Source organism: Pseudorasbora parva, chromosome 23, assembly GCF_024679245.1.
Source record: "Pseudorasbora parva isolate DD20220531a chromosome 23, ASM2467924v1, whole genome shotgun sequence".
Classification (NCBI taxonomy): Eukaryota; Metazoa; Chordata; class Actinopteri; order Cypriniformes; family Gobionidae; genus Pseudorasbora; species Pseudorasbora parva.
The window spans coordinates 14,948,624-14,965,317 of NC_090194.1; the positions used below are offsets into that span (position 1 = coordinate 14,948,624).

The 16,694-nt window shown below is 38.9% G+C and overlaps 1 protein-coding gene across 2 annotated transcripts in view; it reads left to right on the forward strand.

Moving 5' to 3' along the window:
* Positions 1–4,122: 4,122 nt before the first annotated feature.
* LOC137062046 (rab GTPase-activating protein 1) overlaps positions 4,123–16,694 on the forward strand; it is a 124,037-nt gene continuing 111,465 nt past the window's right edge. For both annotated transcript variants that reach the window (XM_067432809.1, XM_067432810.1), the window contains exon 1: positions 4,123–4,252. The gene's annotated coding sequence lies outside the window, so the exon portion shown is untranslated. The remainder of the gene's footprint in view (positions 4,253–16,694) is intronic.

Consider the following 16,694-nt stretch of genomic DNA (forward strand, 5'->3'; position numbering starts at 1 on the left):
CCTGAAGATGTTAGAGGTTTAGTCAAGGCAGACACCAGAATAGATTCAAGTCTGAATCAATACCCACACCACAAAAATTTCAAATCCGAGTTAAGACCAAGACCTAAAGAGCGATGAATCACGAGTCAATACTGAGATTAGAAGATGCTTGAATCCAAGTTAAGACTGAGACCAGAGAAGGCTAGGGATTGAGTCAAGACAAAGACTTGAAAAGAAAAGGGTTGAGCACGAGTCAAGCCTGAGACCAGAAGAGCGTTGAGTCTGAGTCAAGACCGAGACCAGAGAAGGCTAGAGACTGAGTCAAGCCAGATATTAGAAAAGATCCAAGTCTGAATCAAGACCCACACCACAAAAGGTTCAAATCCGAGTTAAGACCAAGACCAGAAGAGTGATGAATCCCAAGTCAATACTGAGATCAGAAGATGTTTGGATCCAAGTTAAGACTGAGACCAGAGAAGGCTAGGGATTGAGTCAAGACCAAGACTAGAAAAGAAAATTGATGAGTCAAAAAAAAAAAGACTAGAAGAGGGTTGAGCACGAGTCAAGCCTGAGACCAGAAGAGCGTCGAGTCTGAGTCAAGACTGAGACCAGAGAAGGCTAGGGATTGAGTCAAGACAAAGACTAGAAAAGAAAAAGGTTGAGTCTCAAGTCAAGACAAAGACCACAAAATGAAGAAGTCTGAGTCAAGACAGAGACCAGAAGAGGCTTGAGTCTGAGTCAAGACCATAGACTTGTAAAAAAAGATGAACAGTGGACCTTCAGTCTCTTCCATTGTAGAAAAGTGAATCCATCAGAGTCCCAATATGGAGCGTAAAACTTGCGCTGATTCGGGACCCGAGTCTGGACAGTAGTGAGCGCGAAGTGGAGCCTCCACTGATTATGCGACCTCGATGCGCACCGTTGCTGAGGCGGCATTGGTGCAAGCTCCGCAGCAGACTTCTTCCCTGACAGTCAATGCGCCGTTACGTCACGAAAGTGCGTACTCATAGAAAGAACGCAAGTGTTTAGGGTGCCGTTTGGGACAGGTCCTTGGTCAAGACAGAGACCAGAAGAGGCTTGGATCTGAGTAAAGTCCAAGAAAAGAACAGGCTCATGTTAGATTTAAGACAGCGAGTTGAGTCCAATTCAAGACTAAAAATATGGTTTTGGACCCAGACTCAAGTCTTGAATACTATAAGGCTCAATTTTGATAATTTTTGGGTGAACTGTTCCTCTAACAGGTACAAGCAACAAACAGCACAATATCATTTTAGAGTTCAGTCTCATTTGAGGATTTGGGATTGTGTTTATTTGTGAATGAAACGCTGAATACAGTGACAGTTCCTGTTCCTTGTTCACATTGGTCCAAAGGTCACCTCATTTTCATTTTTTGCTTCTGTTTCGTTGCTTTTGTATTTTCAGTTTAAAGAATACAGATGATTAGACTGTGTTTAAATATTTCTCCAAAATTTCTGTTTTCCTTTATTTTATTACAAAACATTGCTAACTTCCATGAAGTTGTTGTTGGAATATTTTGTATCCGTTTTTACTTGTTTCGTCAGCATCTTAAAAAAAAGTTCTATCAACCCAACAGTATCTATACACGTCACATGTTTTTCAGGATTATTTCCTGCTTGACAAAACATGAAAAATACTCATGATAACTTCATGAATGCTGGTGTTTTAATGTAGGTTTGTGCACTGTAGTGCCCCTGAAAGGAGATGAAAACCTCTCCTATAAAAAACCATTCATCTAATTTACGTTGGGAGTGTTTTTTTGTTTCATGTTTTTCTCCGGTCACTGACTTCTCCTTTGTTAAATGGATTGCCTGGACCAGTTTAAGTGTACGTGTATGAATATTTTGTGAATGAAAGTGCACATGTATTTGTTAAGCCTGAACAAAATATGAATATGAATGCATTATTAGGACTGTTAATCACGGTTTTCTTTATGTGGTATATTAGTGTTTTTCCACTGAAATGAGTAATGAGGAGCGAAATCTTCCTGGTCATTGAATCTCATTTTGCCTTCTGCAGTCGAAGTGTTTTTCGACAGGGGGGCATATTTTTTGTGTGCAAAATGCTGATATACGCAGAAATGTGTTCATTTTCAGTGGACGAGTCCTAGTGTGTGCAAGCGCAACATCTCGCTGATTTAATGTACATGTAATTTGCCTTTATTTTTGGTTTATTTTTTTATGTTTGGCTGATAAGAGAGCTTCAAAAAATGGCGCTGAGTTGGTAAAGATATGAGTTTCCATTTTAATTTCCTCGCTAGCTGTCAAAAATATACCACAGCAAAGCCTTATTAGTACATGTTTGACTCGTTTATCTGCCCAGCTCAGCCCTGTATCTATCATGCATGCTGCCTTTGGCAAAGAGTTTCTTTGGCAAAGGAAGTATGATTGTGTAGTTGTGTCACACAACACCCCAGCGCTGTGAGTGTCCTGCACTGTATCTTACATTTTACTCATTTCCTATAGCGCTCACTGTCTGCTCTTATGGATTAATATCAGGATTATGATTGTTATTGTTTTATATTCATAGTTCTGTAGGTTTTTTTTCCCTTGGAAATGTCATTTTTGTTTGCATTTAAATTTTAAAAATTTGCTTAGCTGTAATAATGGGGCAGGACGTGTTTGGTTGTGATGATGCTTGTTTTTGTCCTGTGCGCAACTGCAAAAACGAACTGATGTGTTGGATATTTTTACGTCTGTATTAGACATTTTCTTTGCAAATCTATTGTTCGATTCAATTGTAAATGAATAGAAGATGGGCATCCGTCATTTTATACAACCAGAGCCATCATTAGATGGACATACTGCACATTTTTATGATGTATAATCAGATATATGAGGCTATTTATGGTCACAGAGAGAAAGATTCTAAAAGTCAGGAATATCTTTTGATGAAATAATAGTAGAGATTATTTATATTGCATTTGTTTCTTTTTAAACATCACCGGGCAAGGATTTCTCTTTTGCTTGTGGCAATGCAAGAAAGAATAGAAATGTAGCCAACGCACAGTCGATTCTTACCGTTTTGGTTGTTTGTTTGTTATTGCTCTTGTCTCTTGGCTAAGCTTTGCTCTGATATGTAGGGCAAGCTGGTGAGATGAATCTAAAGGTCATGACATGTAGTTGCATGCCAAGAAGATAATAAACAGTTACATCATCACTTGAGTGTTCAGACTGTTTCTTACAGCAAGGATGCAGTTTTATGAATAAGCATGACATCTGCTGGTGTGCTGTTTATATGACATGTGAAGGTTGGACTCTTGACTGCAATATCTTAACCTGGACAAACAGAAATAGTCATTATTTAAAGGCAAGCTCACAAAAATGTATTGTTATTATGTGTGGTGTGAAAATGACAAGGTGTCACAATGCTCAGAACTTGAATTCCTTGTTGTAGTTTGCAGTAATGGAAAAAAAAAATGTTAATTTCAGTTAAATCTGGTTGATTATGAAAGTAAAATCAAAGCTTTCTATGTTGTGAAACCAAACAAACGGCAGAGGAACTACTCTTAAAGAGGAAGAAAAGTTGAAACATCACCTGGGAGAGTTTAATAGAACTTTCATATTATGGTTTTTGCAGCTTATATATTATTTTTACACTTTCAATATCAAAATATTGTTATATTTAATTGAACAAATAATATCATTCAGTAGGAAGTGCACTGTTCAAGACTTCCTATAGGCCTATCTGGAGTATCCATGTATTCTATACACAATATATAGATTTTCTGAATGCATGGTTTACCTTTATGACACTACATATTCAAAATGATATGCTACTTTTTTTCTGACTGTTTGTGACATATTGGCTATGTTTAGAATGGCATTTAACAATCTAGGTTACTTTCTAGGTTCAACCTTCATCCTTGATTTTAGAAAATCTTGTTTTTTTTTTTTTTTTTTTTTTTACTCATTGCTTCAAATGGTTCTAAATGATAAACGGACTCTCTCAGGCAAACGTGCAACATAATTATTTTATTTTACAGCAATGGAACTTTGACAGCAGTTGTACTCTTTGGAACGTTTTTCCTTACAAAACGTTTTATATTATAGGCTACTCTTAATTTAAATTCCATTATGCAGAATTCCATGCATACGCTGATATTCGATTCCATCCCGAGCGTTGCCGAGGAGTGAGGCTGCGCATGCGCAGATTGAGCGGGGTTTGGTTTGTGTTTACAGCAGCACTGTTGCTGGCTAATGTTCAGCGCTGTTATGTCAAGCTTCTCTGGAATAAAAATCTTTTGTGGAAACAGGTAGGATGAGTGGCAGTGATGCACACCACCGTGCTTTTATCTACTCTACACGTCCGTTTTTTTATTCAGTAGTTTCGCCTTTTTAAGAGGAAAATATTACACAATATATGCTGATTTGAATTTGAGGCTAGCATGCTACAGTGTGTTAGCCCGTTAAAGGCCGTGTGCTGATCTCTGCTTCACTGCATGATACAAAACCTGCAAAGATCTGCGGTCTGCACACATACCCACCTTTGTGACACATTATTTTTTTTTAACGAAGAAAAATAGAACAACACATTGTTTGTGCATTAATGTCGAAGCCATTTAAGATTTAGTTATAGGAGTTATTCGCCTTCTCACAGTAGAAATGCATCGTTTGCGATAGATGCACACATTGATGTATTACTAAGTTTGGTCACATTTGAGGATGTAATTGCTCTGAATTTATTTGGATGTGTTTTGACGATAATTTGTTTGATTGCAGTAACTAGTGATGGCGAGTTTGATTCAGATTCATTTAAATCCGTTCACAAAAAGATATTTAACTGTATAGCAGACTCTTCTCTGTAGTACGCCATTAGGTGGCGACAAACTTGTGCATATCCGATTAAAACCCGATTATCTTTTGCAAGTGTGAACGGCAGAAAAATCACATGAAATCAATGTAATTTGTAATCAGTTTCGTGCTGCATTCATATGTGGTTTTAAATCCTATAGAGTAGTGCTTCTCAAACCTGTACTGGGGACACATTTAGGATGTCTCCCTCATATGACACACCCACACAACAAACAATAAAGCACCTTACCGCAGTATAGGGGTTAAACTTAAAATAGACATGTTCCATAACATTAGCTCCATCAAACAGATAATGAGCAAAATATTAACTAATTCAAAAGTAATTCAAAAGCCATAACCACAATGACATATTACGTAACAATTAGTTAATAGTCATGTGCCTCAACAAGTAAAGTCATGCTATAATTTGCAAATTGTTATGTTTAATGGTAATTAAACAGACAACTGAGAGTCGGAATGCATGGCTTTGAATACATGAATTTGCGTTATTAGTTAATGAATTATGTTATTAGGGAATTAATTATGTCATATTTAATTAATAGCAATTCATATATTACTTAATCTATTAATCATATAGAATGCTCATTAGTTGCTGATGCAGTAATCATATTGTAAAGTGTTACCGATGTTTTCATAGTAAATAGTGTGCCGCAAAATAAAAACGTTTGGGAAACACTGAGCTAACGTTAGTGTGGCAAACCTGACTTGTCAGCTTTTCCAAGTCTATACCCGACTGGATCATCCATGACCGACCAGACCGGTTTGGAAAGCAAGTGTAATACATACTTGGAGCGGGCATGGGGAAATGTATTGGAGTAAAAAGTCATCTCTTTATAATATAGCCATAATTAAACTCAAAATATGATAAGCCTCCTTGTGTCATGGCGACATCACATTGTCAACATATGAATGTGTGATTGATTGGAACACACTGAGGTCTGAATTGGGACATTTAATTTGGGATATTCCAACATCCAACCTCGTCTGGAATGCACCATAATAAAGGAGACATCCAAAATGTGCAATGGTTGGGGTCCACAGAACAGGTTTGAAAAGCACTTATAGAGAATGGGAATGTGATGTTGGGAATGTGATGTCAGCTGTGCAATGCATTCTGAGGCTTTAGGACACAAACGCTATAGAGACTGAGTAGTAGTGAAGTTAAACGTTAACTTATAGAGTTAAAAACATTACAATGGTGAACTCTTGCTGTGCAATGAACTGCCATAGCCGCTCTCACAACCGTTGTGGAAAACATATCTCAAATGAAGCGCAGTTGTTTAGTTTACTGCTAGCTGGGAAACAACACAATGGTGAAAGTAAAACTCAACAACTTAACCAAAATGTGGCTTTATAATTTATATATTTACTATTTACAGCACTGACAACCAGAAAGTATTCACAGTGTATTTTTTGTACAGCCTTATTCCATAAGGGATTAAAATCATTATTTTTCTCACAATTCTACAAACAATACCCCATAATGACCATGTGAAAAAAAGTTTATTGGAAATTTTTGCTAATTCATTAAAAGAAAAACCTTTTGCTTTAGGGCTGGGCGATAAATCGATTTAATCGATTAACTCGAGTGTGTAGTTTATGTCGATTTGTGTGAATGAAAATCGGATTTCTCTTTAATATCTGCCAACGCTCCCCTTTGGGCTCCTGTAATGGGTCAGCCCTCCCCGTGCACATTTGCCATAGAGATGCACAAACAACAAGGACAGTGTCTTACAACAAAGTGGCATTCGTAATTGGTTCGGTTTTTCGCAGAACAATTAACAATACTCCTCTTCAAAGTGTGTTTTAAATCTGAGCAGAACCACGCTACCCTGGGTACTCATTTGAGCTGCGCAGAAAACGAAAGCAGCGCAAGCTTATAAACGGGCTTATCTCGTGACAGACACCGAACATCGTAAGACATCGTAAATCGATTTTTTTGTGTGTGAAAAAATCAGGGATTCTTTTTTAGGCCACATCGCCCAGCCCTATTTTGCTTACTACTTTGTTGAAGCACCTTTGGCACAAATTATATCCAAATCTTTTGGAGAATGATTCTATAAGCTTGGCAAACCTATTTTTGGCCAGTTTCTCCCATTCTTCTTTGCAGGACCTCGCAAGCTCCATCAGGTTGGATGGGGAGCTCGATTGCCCCATAGCCACTCCCACTCTGGAGCAGGTTTTCATCAAGGATGTCTCTGTACATTGTTGCATTAATCTTTGCCTTAATCCTGACCTGTCTCCCAGTTCCTGTCACTGAAAAACATCCCCACAGCATGATGCTGCCACCACCGCTCTTTACTGTAGGGATGGGATTGGCCAGGTGATGAGTGGTGCCTGGTGTCCTCCAGACAGGAGGTTGCCATTCAGACCAAAGAGTTAAATCTTTGATTCATCAGATAATTTCTGGCCACTCTACCATACAGGCCTGACTGGTGGAGTGCTGCAGACATGATTGTACTTCTTGGAGGTTTTCCCCTCTCCACAGAGAAACTGGGGATGCTCCGATCATGATTTTTTGCCTCCGATACGATCCCAATATCTGGGAATCAGTATCGGCCGATACCAATTCCGATACTAAAATAAAAAAGTGTATATAAAAAAAAAAAGCTTTATTACCTAAACAGTATGCCTCACTGTGTGGAAGAGACTGGGATCATTCTTTTGTGAAAGGCATCAGCCAGGCTTGACTTAAACATTACTTTCTTAACTTTGTAAAATAAAATTACAAACAGACACAAATGTGGTGAATTATTTATTCAATAATTGTGCACCAGTGAATTAATAGCTTTACTAGTAGACATTCAAAATAAACAGGAGTCAGTCTTACTCCTTCATCCATGAGTCATGACTTTGTCATGTATTCACAAAAAACAAGTAAATAATAATAATATATTAGATTATAGATTAATACTATACAATTAAAAGACATTTATTTTAAATTTACAGCCATATTTTTAAGAGGCATCAACTTAGATAGATAGGACAGAACAAGAAAGATATTAACAACCTTTCATTGCTCAAAATTATAATAATTTGAAAGGCTTCAATACAGTGCGGCACAAAACGCGTCCTGTGCACAGGATGATGTGCTTGAAGCAACAGTCTCACAGCGTTCAGCGCTCCATCCACATTGAAGTTCAAAACACGAAGGGAGAGATATTGATGTGTAAAGTAATATACCGTCTATGCAATAGTTTGAACATTTTCTTTTAACAGTTTTACATTTTAGTTACCGTGTGTGAAGAACAAAACAATCTCTAGTCCAGTGTTGGGATCTAACAGCTAAATATCCGGGAGAGAGTAACATGAATTAGAAACCGCAATAAACTACAGCAAGATAAAGTCCTTTTTAAAGGTGTCATGAACTGGCTTTTTTATTTTCATAACTTTTGAGGTCAACTAACGACGTTCCTGTGGTTTTTACGTTCAAAAACATCATAACTAATAAGTAATAGGCTATTTTCTACACTGGTTCTACACTGGGCGTGCCGCACTGGAGACTTGGAAATAAACACCTACAGCTAGGATTGGATAAGATTTGCATATTTAATGAGCTTCAGCTCTGCTGTCATATCAATGCCCCTGTCAGTTCAGTTCACATGAGACCACAGGGCTCGTAAACGTCTTTATCAAGCATGATTTATTTCTCATCCACCCGCGATTGATTGGAATATTATTTCTGTATTACATGGCCCGCAGGTTTGATCGGTTGATAAAAGCGCAAACCACGCATGCACAAACACACACACGTGCGCAACCAGATCAAGAAAACATTTCTGCCGACAGGCGTACGTTTTGGTAGCCCATCTGGAAAGCACACTACTATAACTACATATAAAAAAGATGTTTTACTCACATAAGTTTGTTGCACCATTCCTGTCGGATCCAATATAGAAGGCACAACATTATGTCTGCAAATCCAGCACCTGAGGCTTGTTTACAAACGATTTAGCGGTGAAATGAAGCAAACACACAAACATTCCTCCCCACGTGAGCTGGAACTTCATTAAAAATTATCACAGAAAGTATCACACATTCCTAATATTATGATCCGAAGGATCTTCCACAATATCTTGCTATCTTCTTCCACATTGTTATTGCTGCTGGCTAGTGATCCAAACACCTCCATGAGTCGGTGGGCGGGGCTACTGAATTACACGTTCTGTAGAGGCGTGTTTTGTTGTGCGATGACGTAAGGATGAAGCACACAATCCATTTCTGGGCCTGGTGTCTATAAAAGCTTTTCTTTGACTAAAACGGAAGTATCACAGGATAATCTTATATTTGTCTTTTTATATCAAAAGCTCAAGGGAAAGTTGATTTCTCAATTCATCATCCCTTTAAGCAAAACCATTTTATCTACAGGTTTAAGCGTAATAGCAGGGATGTTGAATCAGTGTGTTGTCGTCACAGTTAAAAGCTGATGAGAGACTGAAAGATGCAGCGGAGGGAAGCGTTCATGTGAATTTAATGACTTAAATATTAATCTCTACCTCACATTAAACTATGGAACAGCTTCAGAAAACTTGGAATAAAGTGCATGAAAACTTCATGGTGCTTTTTAGTATTTTTGTGGGGCTTAACAATAACACAGAATATCATATGCACAATATTGGATTTGGATCGGTCTCCTCTGACCGATACCCGATCCGGGAAAAATGGCAGGATCGGAGCCGATACCCGATCTGAGTATCGGATCGGAGCGTCCCTAAGAGAAACGGTGGAGCTCTGTCAGAGTGACCGTCGGGTTCTTGGTCACCTCCTTGACTAAGGCCCTTCTCCCCCGATTGCTCAGTTTGGGCGGGCAGCCAGCTCTAGGAAGAGTCCTGATGGTTCCAGACTTCATCCATTTACGGATTATGGAAGCCACTGTGCACATTGGGACCTTAAATGCTGCAGAAATTTTTTCTGTCCCGTTCCCAAATCTGTGCCTCGATACAATCCTGTCTCAGAGGTCTACAGACAATTCCTTGGACTTCATGGCTGGGTTTGTGCTCTGACATGCACTGTTAACTGTGGGACCTTAGGTAGACATGTGTGTGCCTTTCCAAATCATGTCCAATCAACTGAAATGACCATGGGTGGACTCCAATCAAGTTGTAGAAACATCTCAAGGATGATCAGTGGAAACAGGATGCATCAAGCTCAGTTTTGAGTTGGATTGGGGTATCGTTTGGGTTTTTAATGATTCCGGTGCCAAATCGGTACTTTTAAAACGGTACCATTCTGAATCTTTCAGTGGCTGAATTAAGATCAAAATTAAAACATAGTTAATTTATATAAACAGCATATTTGCATAGATGGTATCATAGTGTAACATTCGGTACAATTACTGGTCCCGCCCACTCCCGGTAAAAAAAAATCCGCTCCCGTACCAATAGTGTGATTTAATAGTGATTTTATTTCCCATCCCGCGGGTTTCGGTATTCAACCCTAGTTTTGAGTGACATGAGAGGCTATGAATACATATTCATTTTTAATTTTAATTTTTAATAAATTTGCAAAGATTTCAAGCAAACTTCTTTCACATTATCATTATGTTTACAATTTTGAGGAAAATAAGGCATTTAATCCATTTTGGAATAAGGATGTAACATAAAATGTGGAAATTTAGTGAAACGCTGTGAATACTTTACGGATGCAATGTATAATGGATATAATACAGAATCATAATTTGTAATCCATAAATATTGTATGAAAACACATTACTTGTGGTAGTTTGTCGCGATCACACTCTGTGTTTGTACAGTAGCTCCTTTGCTTATTGTTCAGCTCCTCAGCATAAGGAATCTTGTATTCCATTCAAGTCCAGTAAAAACATTTTTTAGACATGGCGTTTTCACAATGCAAAACATTTCAGAGCTGCATTACACAGGGCCATACTGTTATATTATGCCTTAATGCTTTAAACACCAGCCACGCCTTATGATTTAAGCCTGGATTGGAAACTTTTTTTTTTTCCTGACAGGTGAAGTAAGGTACTTTATTTAATGTGTTAAATACATTCTAATCATTCTAGTATGATTTGCTGCTCAAGAAATATTTAAATATTATAAATACATCATAATTCCCAGAGCAGTGTGCTTGTGTTCCTCTGTAATAATAAACATGCCCCTCAGTGGATGTTATGTTGCCAAGGCAGCATTGGTGAGTCGCTCAGTGGTCTTTATCTGGGAAAAATAAGTGACTTGCAGCACCACTGCTTCCATAATCACATATCGGACATCATGTAAAACAGTATCCCAATTCACAAGAGATAGTGTGAGTTGAATGATGTTTATGAGTGGAGGACTGGAGAATAAACCCAGTTGATGACCATGTGTCTAACGGCACAATGACAGATGCTTCTCATCTCCTGGGTATGTGAGACAGCTGGCCCATGTGCAACCGCACCCTGACTCTATATCAGTGACGGAGGGCACATGCTTCATTTGGACATTTGAACTGCCCATAGAGACAGAGCGACACGCGTCATAATCTGAAAGCCACGCCCACCGGGTCAAAAGAAATTGACGTTCTATTGCGGGAAACAGCCTCCTTGTCATTTCTGAATTATTACAAAAAAAACTAACAATGTCTAAAAGCTGATATGTGACAAGGTGTACAGAAAACAAGCACACAAAAAAACCCAGGAACAAAAAGCCTGAAATTTTTATAAGCTATTGAGCACAAAAGTGGATACAGGCACTTGAGTCACAGCACGACTTGTTATATTACACTGAGAACTACGCCCACTGGAGGAGAAGGTAATCAGCGACAGGAAATATAATATATAAAACTGACATTTGGGTATTTGACAACATGTTTACTGCACACATAGGCATACTGAGTTTCAGGATCCCAAAATTGACCCATTCTTCCTGCTAAAGCTTCACGTCTTATTGCCTGTATGTAGGGCTGGGCGATAAATCGATTTCATGGATTAATTCGAGTTTTTAGTTTACGACGATTTTTGTGAATGAAAATCGGTTTTCTCTTTAAAATCCGCCGACGCTCCCCTCTGGGCTCCCGTAATGGCTCAGCACTCCCCGCGCGCGTTTGCCACAGAGGTACACACAAACAACAAGGATAGCGTCAACATACAGTGTCATTCGTAATTGGTTCAGTTTTTCACAGAACAGTTAACAATACCCGCTGCAAAGTGTGTTTGAAGTCTGAACGGAACCGCGCTAGGCGCTATACTCATTTAAAGCTGCGCTGACACGAACGCAGCGCGAGCTCACACACGGGCCAATCTCGTGACAGACACGATACACAGCGCTGGTGATCCAGTGAGAGACCGTTTAAATCAACACACCATCGCTACTGTGATCTAGTGGAAGCGGTCGGCGCACAATTCTGTTATAAACCACAGATATCAGATCAAACAGAGCTGAGCGAAGGTCAGGGGTTTCAGTCACAAATCACCAACATTCACCATGATTTACTGTAAAACCACATGGATTTAATGTTGTTGTTGTCATTATTTATCTCAGGATTCGGACAACCTTTTGAGATCGAAATTCAAGCACTTTCCAATGGTTTTCAAGAGCTTCACACTTATTTCCAGCACTTCAAAGCTCTAAATATCCGATTGTAATGTTATTTTTAATGTGATGGTTTGTAAAACTAAAAGTTTAAAGGGGGTCTTGTGAAAGAAATAGTGGAATGTTTTTTTTAGTTTATTTTTTTAAAATGTGTAATCCATTTTGTAGCATTTTTATTTTAAAAAAGATATGAAATGCCCACCACTATAACCAGCAGAAGAGCACTTATTGATTTATTAGCGATTTCCACTCCCTAATGTATGGAGAAAAGTACGAAGTCACAGTCTCAGGAAAAACTAAACTTTTCTTCAAATTGTGACTAAATTACAGTAAAGTAAAGAGCTCCTTTAATAATCACTGAAGCTGTCGATCAGTTGAGTGTGAGACTATTGAAAAACAATGCTAATCTATATTTAATAAGAGCATAACATTTAAATTTTTCCTATACTTTTTTTGCACATTACTGTTGTTAATAAAAGTTAATTTTATCTGCATATCAATTCATAAACCTTTGATATGTATACTGTATATTGCAAAAGATAAATAAATGGTGCCCATTTATACTGTGGAATAGTCGGGGGTTATTCACATGCTGAAAGTTTTGCACCCCAGGTAGGCACTTCTACCAAGCTGCAAATATTTAAAACAAAATAAAGTTAAAACTTGTTTTGAACAATTTCTTTGTCATCTGCAGATTGATTTTAAGTAGGAGGGGGAAAAAATCGTTTTAAATCGTAAATCGAATTTTTAGTGAAAAAATCGGGGATTTTTTTTGGGGGCCATATCGCCCAGCCCTACCTGTATGCACTTTTGTCTCCTTAAACGCTCGTTTTTTGGGATCGACAGCTTATAAAAACTTAATGGAGAGCGTTGGATTGCCCCCCCCCCCCCACACGTATGTGGGCGTGGCCTAAATACGCTCTGTCTCTGTTAGGGCTGCACGTTTTCAAGTTTTTCATTAACCGTTAACCGAGGCCCTTAGCGGTTAATACTCGGTTAACCATAGTGTGCGTCAGGGTTATTTTTAGCTTATTAATTTGACGACCACCATCTCCGTAGTGAACGCGCCTATAGAGAGAAATGCACATCATGGATTACATAATCAGAGAGTAGCCTATTTCTTTTCGTTTTAAATTTTTAAAAGACATTTCAAGTTTCTTTAGATCTATTTCATGTCTGCGAGGCGTACGCTGAGTTTCGTTAAATTAGGATGAGATGCGCTCCAGTTCACGAGCAATGCAAGTGGCCGCGAGGGCGCCTGCATGATTAGGGCATGTAGTAAAATATGCAGCCGAGAAGGATTCACACAGACAGCCTTTGACTCGCGCGGCTGATGAGGCTCTCCCGGCAGAGAGTTCAAGCATCTTTGGACTCGTCCCTTCAGCTCTGGCCATCTTGCTTTCAGTCCGCGATTAGCTTTTTTGTTTTCTTCATTACAGTTAAAGTAACGTCTGCTTTTCTCTAGTCATTCACAAGTTTCTCACTTAAAACTTTCTTTCTTCTGCTCCGTTATGTACAGCGCGCGGCTCCCGCTCTGCTTCTGCCCTAATGCGACTTATAGTCCAGTGCGACGTATGTTATTTTCCTCTTCATGACGCATATTTTGACTGATGCGACTCATACTCCGGAGCAACTTATAGCCTGAGAAACGCGGTTAGCACTGCATTGCAATACATGCATTTTGCCCCGTCACTCTCATTTTTAAAGTGCTCCCACGCTTTCTTTGCCCGCTTAGAAAGCTGGTCATGACTTCTTCTTGTGGATATTACAAATGTCTGGCAGAGCTCTTGCGGTCTCTAGGGGTGCAAACATATATTACAACTAAATTCAAAGCACGTCATTGACGCCACTTAACCGAGTAAAATGTTTCACTCGGTTACGCAATTTTTAACGGTTAATCGGTCAATTGGTTAACCATGGACACCCCTTGTCTCTGTTACAAACCGTTTCTTTTCTTGTGCTTGTGCTTATTCAGTAACTGTGTTTAGTGCAGCTTTATGTATTCAAATCCCCTCATACTAACGACAGGCACTGCTGAAAGGTTATTGATGCAGACAGTAACGCTTCTTGCTCACTAAATATGGATCACTAACTGTTTCCTTGTATTATTGCCCTCTTTCTCCCTCTCTCATTCTTCCTCTCCCTATTTTGTTTTGTCTTGTACTTTGTTTTGTCTGTCTTTTCCCCCTCTTTCTCCAGAGTCTGTGTCAACAAAGCTTTGTTAGCGTGACTGTAAAGGATTAAAGTATTGCAAAAGCATTTGACCATAACCGCACAGCACAGGTTCAGCAAGTAGATGGATCACCTTTCACTCACCTAATCTACAGTACCATCAGCTAGTGCTCGCCTGTATTTTCTCATTTAACAGCCATAGGGCTTTGAGAAAGATCAGTCTGCTTAATGATACAGCAGTGTTTCCCACACATAGACTAATCTGTGGCGGGGCTCCACAGAATCAACACCAGCCGCCACATATTGCGTTGTGTAATTTTCTTTTTAGCGCTACTTAAAACACGCACGCAACGTATTTGCTCAGCTAGATTTCCTTTTCCTGCCCTCCCTCCCTCTATCTCACTCACTCACTCACTCACTCACTCACTCACTCACTCACTCACTCACTCACTCACTCACTCACTCACTCACTCACTCACTCACTCACTCACTCACTCAAAACCAGAGCCGTTGAATAACAGTTGCGACATGCGTTCCACTCGCGGCGAAACGCGGTCACATGATCATGGCGCTCTCAATAGTTCAAACCAGCGCTGTGTCAGTCATTACATTTGAATAGACAACAGCTTCACTATACAGGTATTTGCAGCAAATGTTTGGTTAACAGTACAGCATAGTGTGCATTGATTATTACATTTACAACCACATTTACAGCATAATTTTTTTATGAAGATCGATGGAGATGCAACATTGTTAACATTAATGTTATACTCTTCTTGTATTTAGCCCTGAGGTATTCCTTACTCTCATGGTCAAATGTCACTGTACACCTTAACTATTTTTCAATTAAATAAATGTTCTATATTTTAGTTTAGTAATATTTATTGAATATTTTGAGGTCCTTTTGAGACCTTTTGGTACTACTGTTTGTGCAATAATTGTGGTCCATGATCACTTAAAATATTTTTCTTCTAACATTTCTATTATTTCTATTACAATTAGTGTAGTAAATAAGGTAAAATAAAGAATTCCAATGCAAAGAGGCAAATTAGAGTCATTTTGTGGCTGGAAAAATTCTATTTTTCATTTGTAATACCTTTACCCACTAAGTGCCTGTATAGCTCTTTAATAAATAATAGTCTAGTTGCTCAAAGTATTGCAGATCATAACTGCTTACTTATTTGTAGGTTTTACATTTTTGTACATGTTTAGGCATGGTCAAATACTAGATTTCTTTAAATGTGAAATTTTAAAACGTTAATATCCCACACACACCCACATCCCATAGAACAAATGCCACCACCACAAATTGCTTTCAAATCTGTGGGAAACACTGTACAGTGTGGCTCTATACATTATCTGTTCTTTGCCTTTTAATTCACTTCTTATTCTCAGTGCTATACATCATTCAAAGAGAGGGCAGGAAATGATAGGGAGTAGGGGAAAAAATACTGTTTGTGTGAAATCCGACACCAACTATAGACTACTATCCTATCATTGATTACAATAGGATATATGTTTTTTGTGGCCTTCCACCATGAAGTGCCCTTTGACTTGATAAAATGTTTCCTGTTTTGTTTGTAGTCCAGCAGTAAGAGTTGAGAAATCAAAATGCTGGCATGCTTTTGAATGGGCAGGTGTGGACTAGGTGGTTACTATGGTGACAGCCAGCCAAACGCTTTCTCAGAATAGACAATGGGTGCGTCCGAAATCGCGTACTATGTGAGTAGGTACTACATTTGAATTAGAACGTACTTCGCGACCGTTAAAAAAGTATGTTCTATATAGTATGAATACGGGTAGTATGAATGAAGTCGGACGTACTAGCTACATGCGCCATGATGAAATTGTCACGTGATAGACGCCGTCATGACAGCGCAGAGATTTAAAGAGCCCATTCCACCGACTGCACACATTCGCGAGCGACGTTTTTAGATCTGCTTCGCTTTTATCTGCTTTTTTACATCGTTCGAGCTCACAATCCAGAGGAGGCGTCGGTCAGGTCCTCGCAGGTCACGCCTACGTCGAGAGCTTGTGCGGAATTTCTCAAATAATGCAAGTATTATAATGTATTTAGCTTTTAAATATTACCTCAGAAATAAATGTGTGTGCGTCTCTCTATTAATGGAGCTACAGTGGTCCCTAGAGGCGACACCCACCAACCACTGGCACAATGGCTTAG